Genomic DNA, 12,524 nt, shown 5'->3' with positions numbered 1-12,524 from the left:
TAGATAAAAATCATCATCTCCATCGAAGATGGATCAACCCTTTCCCTCACTCCTAGCTTCTCATTATCTGAAAATGAATCAAGATGTTAATTAAATTCAATTCAGGGCATGACAGGGAAGCTAAAAGTTTATATATATCAGTTCGAGTTCTGGGCCCGAGACCCCTATGGATTCTGGAATCCGGGGAAATAACGTCCTTATTGGTTTAGGGAAGGCTGGACACGCCATCCCAACACCCTTCCTCGTTCGTGTGAATTGCTCAGTAACAATTGTAGCGGCACAATCGTTAAAACTCGGAGCGGTTTCTGACAATTCCCAGTTCTATCTGTCGTTATTTTTTCGTAGTTGTTTTCACTGCTACTATTGTTGTATTGTTTTTTTTCTTGTTTTTTCTCCAAAGTTGCAAACTTCTGATTGGTTGAATTTTGAGTATTTTGTATAGCCAAAAACTTAGGATGCTTTTATGATCAATGATCATTTTCAATTATTGTAAACAACATTTGTAAAATGAGGTTTTATCCTCATTCAGATAAGTTCAAAAAAAATCCTGTTGATTCACATAGTAGCAAAAACGTTTGAAATTTTTATTTTTATCAAAAACCTCTTCGATGATCATTTTTTAAACTTTTAATTCTTTTAAACTTGATGATGCACAAATGTGCAAAAACGTTCGTAATTTACATTTTAAACTCCCTCTATAGAAGATTAACGAATCGGAATTTACATTTATGATTATGTTTCACAAAAGAAGACAAGACACGAAATCTTATTTAAAAATAAAGAGCTCTAGTAACAAAACGACTAGAGTTAAAATGTGACAAACCAGCACCTATTTGAAAACCAAAATACAATGTTAAATCACGAAAGAAATTTAACATTCGCCCGGAAGTACATATCGACGGAAAATAAAACTAGGTTCTAAAACGACTGGCTAGCGTCTAAACACAGCTCTACATGCTTTTCACCGTCCCTGCCAAAGCCAGATCTTTTGATGTTTTTCCTAACATCGGGTCGACAAAAATTTTAGTCCTTTCCGGCTTCGCCCAGAACGCTCAAATTAACTTAATTATATGCAAAAATAGTGAGCTCATGGCTGGTCTCAGTATCACCAGACCACGAGGTCACTCCTAAAAACAGGGCTACTACTATTTATTATTTTACTATTGTTTTTGCTCAGTAGATAAAAATCATCATCTCCATCGAAGATGGATCAACCCTTTCCCTCACTCCTAGCTTCTCATTATCTGAAAATGAATCGAGATGTTAATTAAATTCAATTTAGGGCATGACCAGGAAGCTAAAAGTTTATATATATATCAGTTCGAGTTCTGGGCCCGAGACCCTCTGGATTCTGGAATCCGGGAAAATAACGTCCTTATTGATTTAAGGAAGGCTGGACACGCCGTCCCAACACCCTTCCTCGTTCGTGTGAATTGCTCAGTAACGATTGTAGCGGCACAATCGTTACAACTCGGAGCGGTTTTTGACAATTTCCAGTTCTATCTGTCGTTATTTTTTCGTAGTTGTTTTCACTGCTACTATTGTTGTTCTGTTTTTTTTTCTCATTTTTTTCTCCAAAATGGCCGTGTCAATCATTTCTCAGAAATGTGACGTCACAATTCGAATTCTTGAAAATTAAAACTTCCAGAATATTTTGACCTTCACGATTCGTCTAATCGTTCAAATAACGTCGCTGATCTGCTAAAACCGTTAATCTTCCAGGTCAGATGTTTTTTTTCTGGTCGATAAAAACTCGAATACGAAATTAAATTTTCGTACATTCTGGTCGAATGTCACAAAAATTAATATAAGATCAAAGTGATGGAAGTTTTAATCTTGGCTGATGTCGGTTCTCCACTTCCGCGTTTCCCTCATCCCTGTGATAGCTGATCGTAGCAGCGAGAAAGACATCTTCAGCCGGATTTCACTAAAGGCATTGGAATAGGGCGTATTACTCTCGTCGGATTTCTTCTGAGCGAGCCTTTTCACGAACTTTGAGGCTTCTTTCCCCATGCCACCAGTAGTTGAAAAACAGGGGACGTGAATGTTCCACGTTCAACGTTAATAATTCTGTCATAATATGCCCTCCTCTTTTCATTCTCTTGGTTAACATATAACAATTTGACTGATTTTCCAATATAACTTGGTGCGTTGAGATGAACTACACGGACATCTAAATAAGTCTTAACGCTTCTTGCCCAGAAATTGGCGCTTCGTCAGATGAGTTCGCAGAACCCGGTTGGAGAATTTCACCGCTGAGAAGCTGCAAATGAGGCTCAACGCCAACTCCTCGGCAAACAGATTCCAGGGTATGGGCGAAAAACTTTCGAATCCCGCCATGTCGCTGCGCAACAAAACCTCCGGTTTTACAAACTATGGCGTGCTCCACATTGAAGGACTGGCCACAAACGCAATTGGTCGGCAGATTCTTGACAGGTAGGCAGTAGCGCATTGCCAACGCATCACGAAAGTCACCTTTATGAAGTGTGTATACGTTTTCTTTGATCGGAAGGGTATTCAGTCAATTAGAAGCTCCTTTCTCGGCTGTTAACTCCAACATTCGTTTTTAGGAACTAGTGGAAACTGATAAAATGTACTGAAGAAGTTCTTCTGAACGTTCTCACTTCTTTTTCATAAGAGTACGCTTCTGTTTCGCCTGCTCATGGCGTGTGTCCACTGTTAACGATGATTGCTATTGTTTATGAGATTCATCAAAGGGGTAGCCAGAATAAAAGAGCTCGTTAGCTGACCGAGGTAGACATCACGGTGTTCTGAATGTCAAGTCAACCCAAACGGCATGGGAGCGTCAATATGTCACGAGGATTGGGTTGCACGGGTGCCCCAACAGAGCAGGGATAATCTGATTCTCGATTGTTTCCTCTAGGCAGTGCACATGATCACTGAAAGTGTCCATGGTACGGCCAAGAATTTTCCACTTGTTCCGCACTCCAAAAGTGAAACCAGCATAGGCTGCTTGCGGGTGTATCGACGCAATTCCTGATAGTTTCTCAAGTTGATTCCCAATTTGGTCAGCGCGGTTGGTCAAGAACTGGTTTTCATACTTACTTTTTGCTCCCAAGTGGTGTGCCTAATTACGTGGCACTTTCGGCAGTGATGGCAACAGCAGTTTCTTCAAAGACAAGTTTCGCTTCATTCAGCTGTTCAGGTTTGACAACCTAATGGTCTTCTCTGCATTCGGATAGTAACCTAAGCTCGGTCCCATCTGACAAAGAAAATCCCACCAATGTCTTAGTTGCCTCAGTTTTCCGGCACCTCCAGCATCATCCGCATACCAGATATGCTTGCCACAGTTCAAAAGAGCAGAGTGGATAAGCAGAGTAATGGAGAGGCCATAGTCGTTCCCTCTTCACAGGACAATTCTTCGGCAAATATGAAAAGCCTGTTCGCATGGCGGTAAAGATTGTGGGCAAATTTTAACACAAGGGGGCAGCTGTACTGGATGTTATGTAGAGCTACTCTACGGATAAGTAGGTTAAAGGCAATTTCTGCGTCTACCAGAAGAACTCCGTCACTGTCAGAATCGTTGAAAAAGTTTCTCATAGAATGAATTGCGACATCAAAACTACTCATATCACCAGCAGCGAGTTGTAGGTGACCATATGACAGCTCCATTCCATTTTTAAACTTCCTGCAAACAGTCTTACCAATGATGCGGCGCATAACTTCCCCAATGCCGATTGTGCGGACACCAGGATATTTATCGAGAGCAACAAGGCGACTGGCAAGAAGGGCCTCAACGAATGACGGATTCGTATGTGTCTTGCAGAGTTTGCGGGACATCAGGGGAAGAGCTGAGCAACGATCATTTTTACACCTAATTTAAACCTACTTAAAAACAGTTTCTCAAAGGATTCCTTGCAGATCTTGGGGAGCAGATCTTGGGGACATCAGGGGAAGAGCTGAGCAACGATCATTTTTACACCTAATTTAAACCTACTTAAAAACAGTTTCTCAAAGGATTCCTTGCAGATCTTGGGGAAATTACAAAAACAGCATAAAATTCTACATCTAAATTACAGGAGTTTAATAAAACAAAAATCTCGTCTGAAAGAACAAGTCAAAACTTGTGGAGTGAACTTAATTTATGAAATCACTGAGACATGGTTTCATGACTCGAATGACAACAAATTATTGACACTAGACATTATTTATTTTGTCGCTTTCCGATATGGGAGTTGAAGAGTAGTAAGTGAAAAGGCAAAAGGCGGTGGAGTGATATAGCTCATTACCAAGATATTGAATCCTAAACTACGCACAAACTTAAACTTGCTCCATCAGAAAACTAACAGCATCTGGGTAAGTTAAATTCATTAAGAAAACAAAACAACCATCAACACAAATAAACATTTCAAACAATCCAAATGAATCTAACAAAACAGATTCTATTGAAGAACTTTCTTTATCAATTGGTTTTGCACACTCATATATTTCAAACATTATTCTTATGTGAGACTATAACATTTCAAAAAAAAACTCCGAAAAAAGATAATTTTTGGAGAAATTTGTAACAACATATAGCTTAAAAGGTGCCAATGAATCAATACAATGCATTCAAAAACGCTAACTTATTATATTTTCATAGATTTAAACTCAAAAGACTATAAACTAAAGTTTTCATTTGCATCGACCCAATTTAAACTGATCTTTACAATACACTTTTAGTATCCGAATTGAAGTTAATTTATAACACTATGCGGTTTAAACGTTAAATTAACAAGAAAACAAAACATTCAGAAACCCATTTCAAAGCTGCTGCTACTACAAGCAAAATGTGGTAAGCCTTCTAGAGGCAAAAAAAAACAAATTGTTCATTGTTTTCAATTCAAACAGTTAATTGCTTGAAAACATGCGCGCCACCAAAAGTAGTAAGTACAAATCAAAAGTTAAATTTTAAGACTGTTATTTCATATCAAAATTATTTTGCCCAAAAGCAACTGAGCGGCAGATATGAAGCATTTTAAATCACACTAGAAACTCTAAAAAAAAATCATCCAATAAATTTGCACTGCTGAAAATTTATTTTGGTGAAACGATAAAAAAAATTTTTAAAAAAAGCGAACTTACTAGATTACAGTTTTTCCAGATTGAATTGTTTTTTTTTTTGAGAAAGAAAAGCTAAAGAAATAATCAACGGAAACACTAGATCAATTAAACATGGCAAACATCAATTTTCTTTCTGGTTTATAAGTGAAGTTGAGTGAAAAAAGAATGAATAATCTCAATGCGAATAAATCACCCAGACCATCTGACAAACCAACGTGGGCTCTTAAAGATTATTGGCAAAAAACATTAAGACAAAATTCAGCAACAAAAGCAGCAATACGGAATTCAGTTTTATTTCAAATGATAAAAAAATAGAAGAAAAACCACCAATAAATTATTTGTGGGTTACTCTTGAGCAAATTCTCCCATTCCAAGGTGAACTTGGAAATATTGAAAAAATGGCCTGCGGAATCAAAACGTTACAATCAATAACAAAACCGCTGACAATCCAAAACAGGTTACTATTAAAGAATACTCTGGTGACAATCCATTAACTTTACCCAGCTGTACTCTTATGCGGTATAATAACAAGGGATAACAATATCACTTGAAAATCAACTAAGCTGGGCAATTAAGACTTGATGTCACAGAAGAAAATCTGATCTTAAAATAAAAATACAAAATACTACCAGTTTCAAAATTTTTTAATTGAAAAAAAGTCTGTCACCATTGGAAAACTATTATTCTACTACCAGCATAGTAAAAACTAAGAACAAAACGCGCACTATTGATTAGAACAAGAGAATTAAAAACTATAATTCCAAGAAAGATTCGACAGTCACTGTGTCTAAAACTGTTTTTTTTTCTTCAAAAAATCAGTTTTATTTTGGAACCAATTTGAAAGCAAAAATGCAAACCTCACCAGCAACAGCTTAACTTATATTATTATGAGTATTGAATTTAAGAATTTTATTCTATTGATTTTCAGTAAAGATCTTTCTATGGCAACCTATGGAAAAACATTGTTGACACAATTTAGTTTTATTTGAAGTCACAAATAATTTTGTAACTTTAAAGTTCTGTAAATATTTTTTATACTAGACAAAAATTGAATAACCTACACTTGCATCACATTATTGCTTATCATTTTGCAATTAAAGTTTTCTTTTTTCTTATTATGACTCGACCTTTCGCAGCCAAACTGACCAGTATTAATTACAAATGAACAGTTTTTGCCCTTCTTTTGTCCCATTGTTCTCAAAAGAACGAAACCAACTCAGTAGAAGCGCGGTAAATCTCAGAGAGCCTTAACCTTGAGCTCAATGAAAACGTGATATCTGTAAATTTAAAAAATTTGTACACAAATGTACCACTGAAAAAGCAATTGCAATAGAAAGCTGTAAGATCAAGATGAACCACCACCAGTTGCTAGGAAAATATCGAAGAGACTGTTAAACATGGCAGTGAGTCAAGTCCATTTCAAGTGCAACGAAACATGGTACGGTCAAAAAAATGCTTGCGCGATAGGTGCATCTTTTGCTGTAATTCTAGCTCATTTTTTGCTGAAGCAGTACTAAACTGCACTAACGAGGGATATTCCTCAACTGTGTATGCCCGAAAAAGATCTGATGGAAAATGTCCCGAGTGCAATAAAAAAAAAGTCATGTACAGGTCAAAAGATGTTGAATGTGAAAAGTGTTTGAAATCGTATCACGTAAAAAGCGGTGATATAGCGGATGATGAGTACCGAAACATAGGTGAAGCCGTATATCAACTGTAAAAATTGCATTGCGATAAGGGAGAAAAACAAAACAGTGCAGCAAGTTGAACTTTTTTCCGTTACGTTCATGATATACTGAAACAGTTCTTAATAGAGACGCCGAACACTTCTGAAAAGCTGGCATTTTTGGATTTACCGATTAAAATTGATAGAAACAAGAAAATTAGTTGTGAATGTTATCAGAAAGCAACAGATACAAGTACCATTTCAAAATTAATATTTAGAAATTGCTCCCCTCTTCAGTGCAAGAAAATTTTGATCGAAATAGTGGTTCACCCCGTTTTCCGCAGTAGTTCCACATAGGAAAGTTTTGATTGCGATAAGCTTTTTGAAGCCATTGAGCATATCTGCGCGAAGATGAAAATCTCAGTCTCTACAGGCCCGGACAATCTTCCAAACTGCATTTTCAAACATTTGTACCTTGTCATATCACCGTCGCTGCTGCTTCTCTTCAAAACATGTATGAGCAAGGGTATTTTCCCCAGTGTCTGGAAGGAATCTGTGATTGTTCCAATCTTCAAAGATGGTAACAAGTCCTTGGTTTCCTGTTACCGACCGATATCACTGCTACCTGCGGCCAGTTAAATATTTGAGCGTGTAATATTCAAAAAGCTTTACGATTTTGTGAGACCTAAGCTTTCATCGAATCAATCTGGATACCTGCGAAATCGGTCTGCTGTTTTGCAGCTCCGTCAGTACCTCGACAATCTGTATGATAAATACGATGATTTGAGCGTCAATGAATTACTGACGTTGTACGTGGACTTTGAGAAAGCTTTCGATCGTGTATCACACTCTGTACTTATTCGCAAGCTCCACCAAATCGGTGTAAAAGGAAAGCTACTCTCCCTTGTCACAAGCTACCTGACTGGTTGTTGCCAAAAGGTTAGAGTTGGCGAGAAACTTTCACAGACGTTGCTTATCACAAATGGTGTTCTCCAAGGCTCCATACTTAGATCTTTATTGTTTCTCAATTTTTTGAACGATTTGCTTACCTCCTTAACCTGCCTTAATTCCGCCTTCGCAGACAATATCAAACTCTGGTCAACGTCATTTCCGGATCTGTCAAATGATACGAATACTATCATTCGTTGGTGCGCTGATAACTACATGTCAATTAATCCAACCAAGAGCAAGACCATTTGGTTTCTTGGTACACCTCGAGACGTACACTGCAGTAATCTTACCGTTCATCACGAAAGTAAAGAACGCGATCTCGGCGTCTTCATCACTGACACACTGACATGGTCACATCACACCAATTCTCGGGTCTCCAAAGCTCGAGACGTACACTGCAGTAATCTTACCATTCATCACGATAGTAAAGAACGCGATCTCGGCGTCTTCATTACTGACACACTGACATGGTCACATCACACCAATTCTCGGGTCTCCGAAGCTTCAAAAAGTCTGCTTCTTATCAAGCGCAACACATCTGACTCTTGTACCTCCTTCACTAAACTTCAAGCTTATTGTGGGTTTATCATCCCAGTCCTTCTATTTGGCTCGCCAGTATACTGTGCTAATCGCTCTGAACTAAAGAATCTTGAGCAAGTGCAGCGGCAAGCAACATAATGGATTTTAAATTTTACACCTCTACCCTATAAGCAAAGATTGGCTCAGCTCGCTCTTCTGCCTATTTGTCTATACATTGAACTTCATGATCACTTACTCTTTTCTTCAATATTAAATGGAAAATACGATTATGACTGGTCTTCACATGTACGCTTCTCTGCTCCATCGACTACCAGGAGTACTACTACTGTTGCCTTTCATGTCAAGAAGTACCGGTGTACCAAATGCGAAGACAACTTCTGGAACAGGTGTTCACGATTAGCGAACTTTATTGACCCGGTCGTCAACTTCCATCAGCCCGCTGGTCTGAAACAGCGCCTCACTCGACTGTACAAGAACTGTGCGACTGACGTCTATGACACAGACAACTTGTGCACCTGGAAGATGCTCTGTCGATGCTCAAATTGCCGAAACTCTCCCGACTTAGATTCCGACTGTTATCGGGTTGAAACTTACCCTTGATATTTTAGTCTCTAAATCCCATTAATATTTTTATGATTATTATGATTATTATTATTATGATTATTGATAAGCGACGAGAATCAACCGTAAACAGTAGTTGCATGACCAAAATCCAGAAAATTGGTCAACGCGAACGTTATTTTAAATACTTTAGCTTTAACTATCATCATCAGGATAAAAAATCTAACATTATTATCAAAAAAATCTAAAATCAAGCAAAAATGAAAATCATGTCCAAATGATACAATTAAAAAACATCGACTACTCATAATTATACATTTTTATTAACATATAAAATTACTTAATAGTTAACAACATCTTCCTTTATTTTCTAACAATTTTTAGTTTTTGTTTCTTGTCTGTGATAAGTTTTCATTTCGGCATTATTTTCTTTTTAAATCTGACATGTCAGTTGTTTGAGCCATATTTCAGCCATGGTTGAATTTAGACCAGAATTTTAATGTTAGTTCCCGTCTCATGCACTCTTCGCGTCTGTTAATTTTTGTCTTTTCCTAAACTGTGAAAAGCCTCTACTGTGAAAAGTTTGTGAGTGTTGATAGTTTTGTCCATAATATCCGACTTCAACTGTGCAGTTCTATCAACTTTCCTAGAACATTTTTGCATGTGTTGTTCTACTGGCGAAAACTCGTTGTTCATAAATCGTCGTGGCTAGATCCCGTACGGTTTGTACGACATAAGTGGAGTTGCATTGACTAACTGTCAGCCTATAAATTCCTTTGAGTTTCAGATCACGTGCAAAGGAAGTTTTGAGATATGGTAATCATGTTTTTAACTTTCTGCTGTGGAAAACTTTTTGCGACCTGGAAATTTGGCGCAATCAAGCAGCTAGTAGTTGCGAGGGGCTTACTTCATATTGTAATTTCAAAATAAGGTTTGAAACTCTCAAACAGTTCCTTTTGCTCTTTATTGATTCCAGAACTACGGAATTTTCCTTGCCTTCAATTATTTTATTAAGAGTAGCGGATACTATGTTGTCCCACCAACTTTTCGGATCTTGAGTTTTAATCCAATGTTTCCTTTTGCTTCACATTGCGTTGTCGAACTTTTCTCATGTTGAGGTACTTCTACAAGCCCCATGGATAGTCCGTTTGTTACGTTTCTGTTGTACTGATATGTTAGGAATGTTGCGGTTATCAGTGGTTTTCATGGACTACCAATATATGACCGTTTTTGTGAGTCGAAGCTTACATTTAAATCCATGAAGGCCAAATTTTGTTCTTATGTAACTCCCTTAGGAAATTTTGCTGGTTCGGATGCAACTCAGTTGCAGCCTCGAAAAGGGATTATAACTCGCAGGTCTATTTATGTCATCCATGTTTTAGAAAACCTTACAGACCTGTCACGGACCGATCAGTTTCCTGTTTATTTAAGCATGGCCTACAAAACCACTGTTCACGTTTTTCGATTCCAATATAATACCACAATTTAAGCTTCAAAAATGCAAGCATGCTTTCCTTTCTACCCCGTTCGTTATTTATGTCAATTTTTCCTGACAACCATGGCAGATTTCAATATCATCATTTTTCAGCCACAAATTGATTAGAATTACTGCAAGATAAGCACCCATTACTAGACAACTTTCTTTGTATATACCAAAAACCGTTGCATTCAAAGTGACCTTAAGCCCAGCTAAACTTAGGATTTTTTCCATAAATTCAAATTTCATAGTTCTGAGACATGTCAGGAAGTTTGGGTCGCTCATACAATCTCCTCATGGCTAGATCAAAAGTTTCAATGAATGGGACATTGCTGTTTACATCGAGAGAAATTGTACTCTAGTCACAGTCCAATTTTGATTTCTCTAGGATGTCCCTAGACATCTGAGTATTCAAGTCAAAGCTTCTACCCTTTATTTTTCTTGACAAATGTTTGAAAAATGCAGCTTTGTTTGGCCAACAATGAATGAGTAACATCCAATACATGTAAGTTCATACGCCAGTTTGGATTTCAGTTAAAGGGTTAAAGGAATTTTGGGAGATGGCAAACAAGTTTTTTCTAGGAAAAGTGTTTTGCGCTTAGGAAACCTAGCGCATTTTCGCAGCTAGTACTTGTGATGGGTTGCCTCAATTTTGTATCGTCAAGTCAGGGGTGAATCTTCCGACCGGTTTTTGTTTTCTTTGTTTCCTATGGAAACACGGAAAATGTTTGATCTTTGTTGATCTTGTTAAGTTGTAAAATATTATTTTATTGAACCATTCTTTCGGGTATATATTTTTGTCTGTTTTTTCTCAAAGATTTCTAAAATCTTCAAAGAGCCGCAGACTTTGAAAATAGGAAAACCACACCAAAATGACCTGTTTTCTTGAGTCCACATATACCTTGATATCCAGAAAGTCAAAAATACCATTCTCTTTTATTTTTTCTACAGTGAATTGCAAATTGGCTGCAGCTTGTTAGAAAATTCAACGACAACCTAAGGATTTTTACTCATACGTTTAACTTGTCAACGAAGTTGTAGAAAAACTCAGAGCCTCACCTAGGACCGGCAGTTTTCTTTTAATTCAAGCATGTCGTACAATACCAGACTGTTTCAGCAATGTTCGAGAATTCAGAACCCAATACAGTAACACAACCTGAAATTTACCAATTCAGGCGGGCTTTGCATTCTACCCCTTTAGTTCTATATGTCACCTCTTCCTGACAAACAGGGCGGACTTCGTTATCGTAATTTTACAGCTCCAAAATTGGTAACCCTTTCATTAATTCACGATCGTTATCTTTGAGCCATAACTCGCCGCATAGTGTTTATGCAAAGTAGGCACCCAAAAAAATGCCGTCTTTTTCTACATACGACAAGCCATTCTGTCCGTTCTCAAGTGAACCGTTTTCAAAATTTAGCGATTTTTTTTCATAGTTTTGGCGAGATGATTTAGGAGAATTGGTTTGCTCACACAATATCCTCATGGTTAGATCAAAAGTTTCAATGAATGGGACATTGCTGTAAAAAACTTTTACATCGAGAGAAATTGTACTCTAGTCACAGTCCAATTTTAATTTCTCTAGGATGTCCCTAGACATCTGAGTATTCAAGTCAAAGCTTCTACCCTTTATTTTTCTTGACAAATGTTTGAAAAATGCAGCTTTGTTTGGCCAACAATGAATGAGTAACATCCAATACATGTAAGTTCATACGCCAGTTTGGATTTCAGTTAAAGGCTTAAAGGAATTTTGGGAGATGGCAAACAAGTTTTTTCTAGGAAAATTGTTTTGCGCTTAGGAAACCTAGCGCATTTTCGCAGCTAGTACTTGTGAAGGGTTGCCTCAATTTTGTATCGTCAAGTCAGGGGTGAATCTTCCGACCGGTTTTTGTTTTCTTTGTTTCCTATGGAAACACGGAAAATGTTTGATCTTTGTTGATCTTGTTAAGTTGTAAAATATTATTTTATTGAACCATTCTTTCGGGTATATATTTTTGTCTGTTTTTTCTCAAAGATTTCTAAAATCTTCAAAGAGCCGCAGACTTTGAAAATAGGAAAACCACACCAAAATGACCTGTTTTCGTGAGTCCACATATACCTTGATATCCAGAAAGGCAAAAATATCATTCTTTTTTATTTTCTCTACAATGAATTGCATATTGGCTGCAGCTTATTAGAAAATTCTAGAGGCAAAAAAAAACAAATTGTTCATTGTTTTCAATTCAAACAGTTAATTGCTTGAAAACATGCGCGCCACCAAAAGT

This window comes from Symsagittifera roscoffensis, chromosome 4, assembly GCF_963678635.1.
Source record: "Symsagittifera roscoffensis chromosome 4, txSymRosc1.1, whole genome shotgun sequence".
In the NCBI taxonomy this organism is placed as follows: Eukaryota; Metazoa; Xenacoelomorpha; order Acoela; family Convolutidae; genus Symsagittifera; species Symsagittifera roscoffensis.
This window is presented reverse-complemented; position numbering follows the sequence as displayed.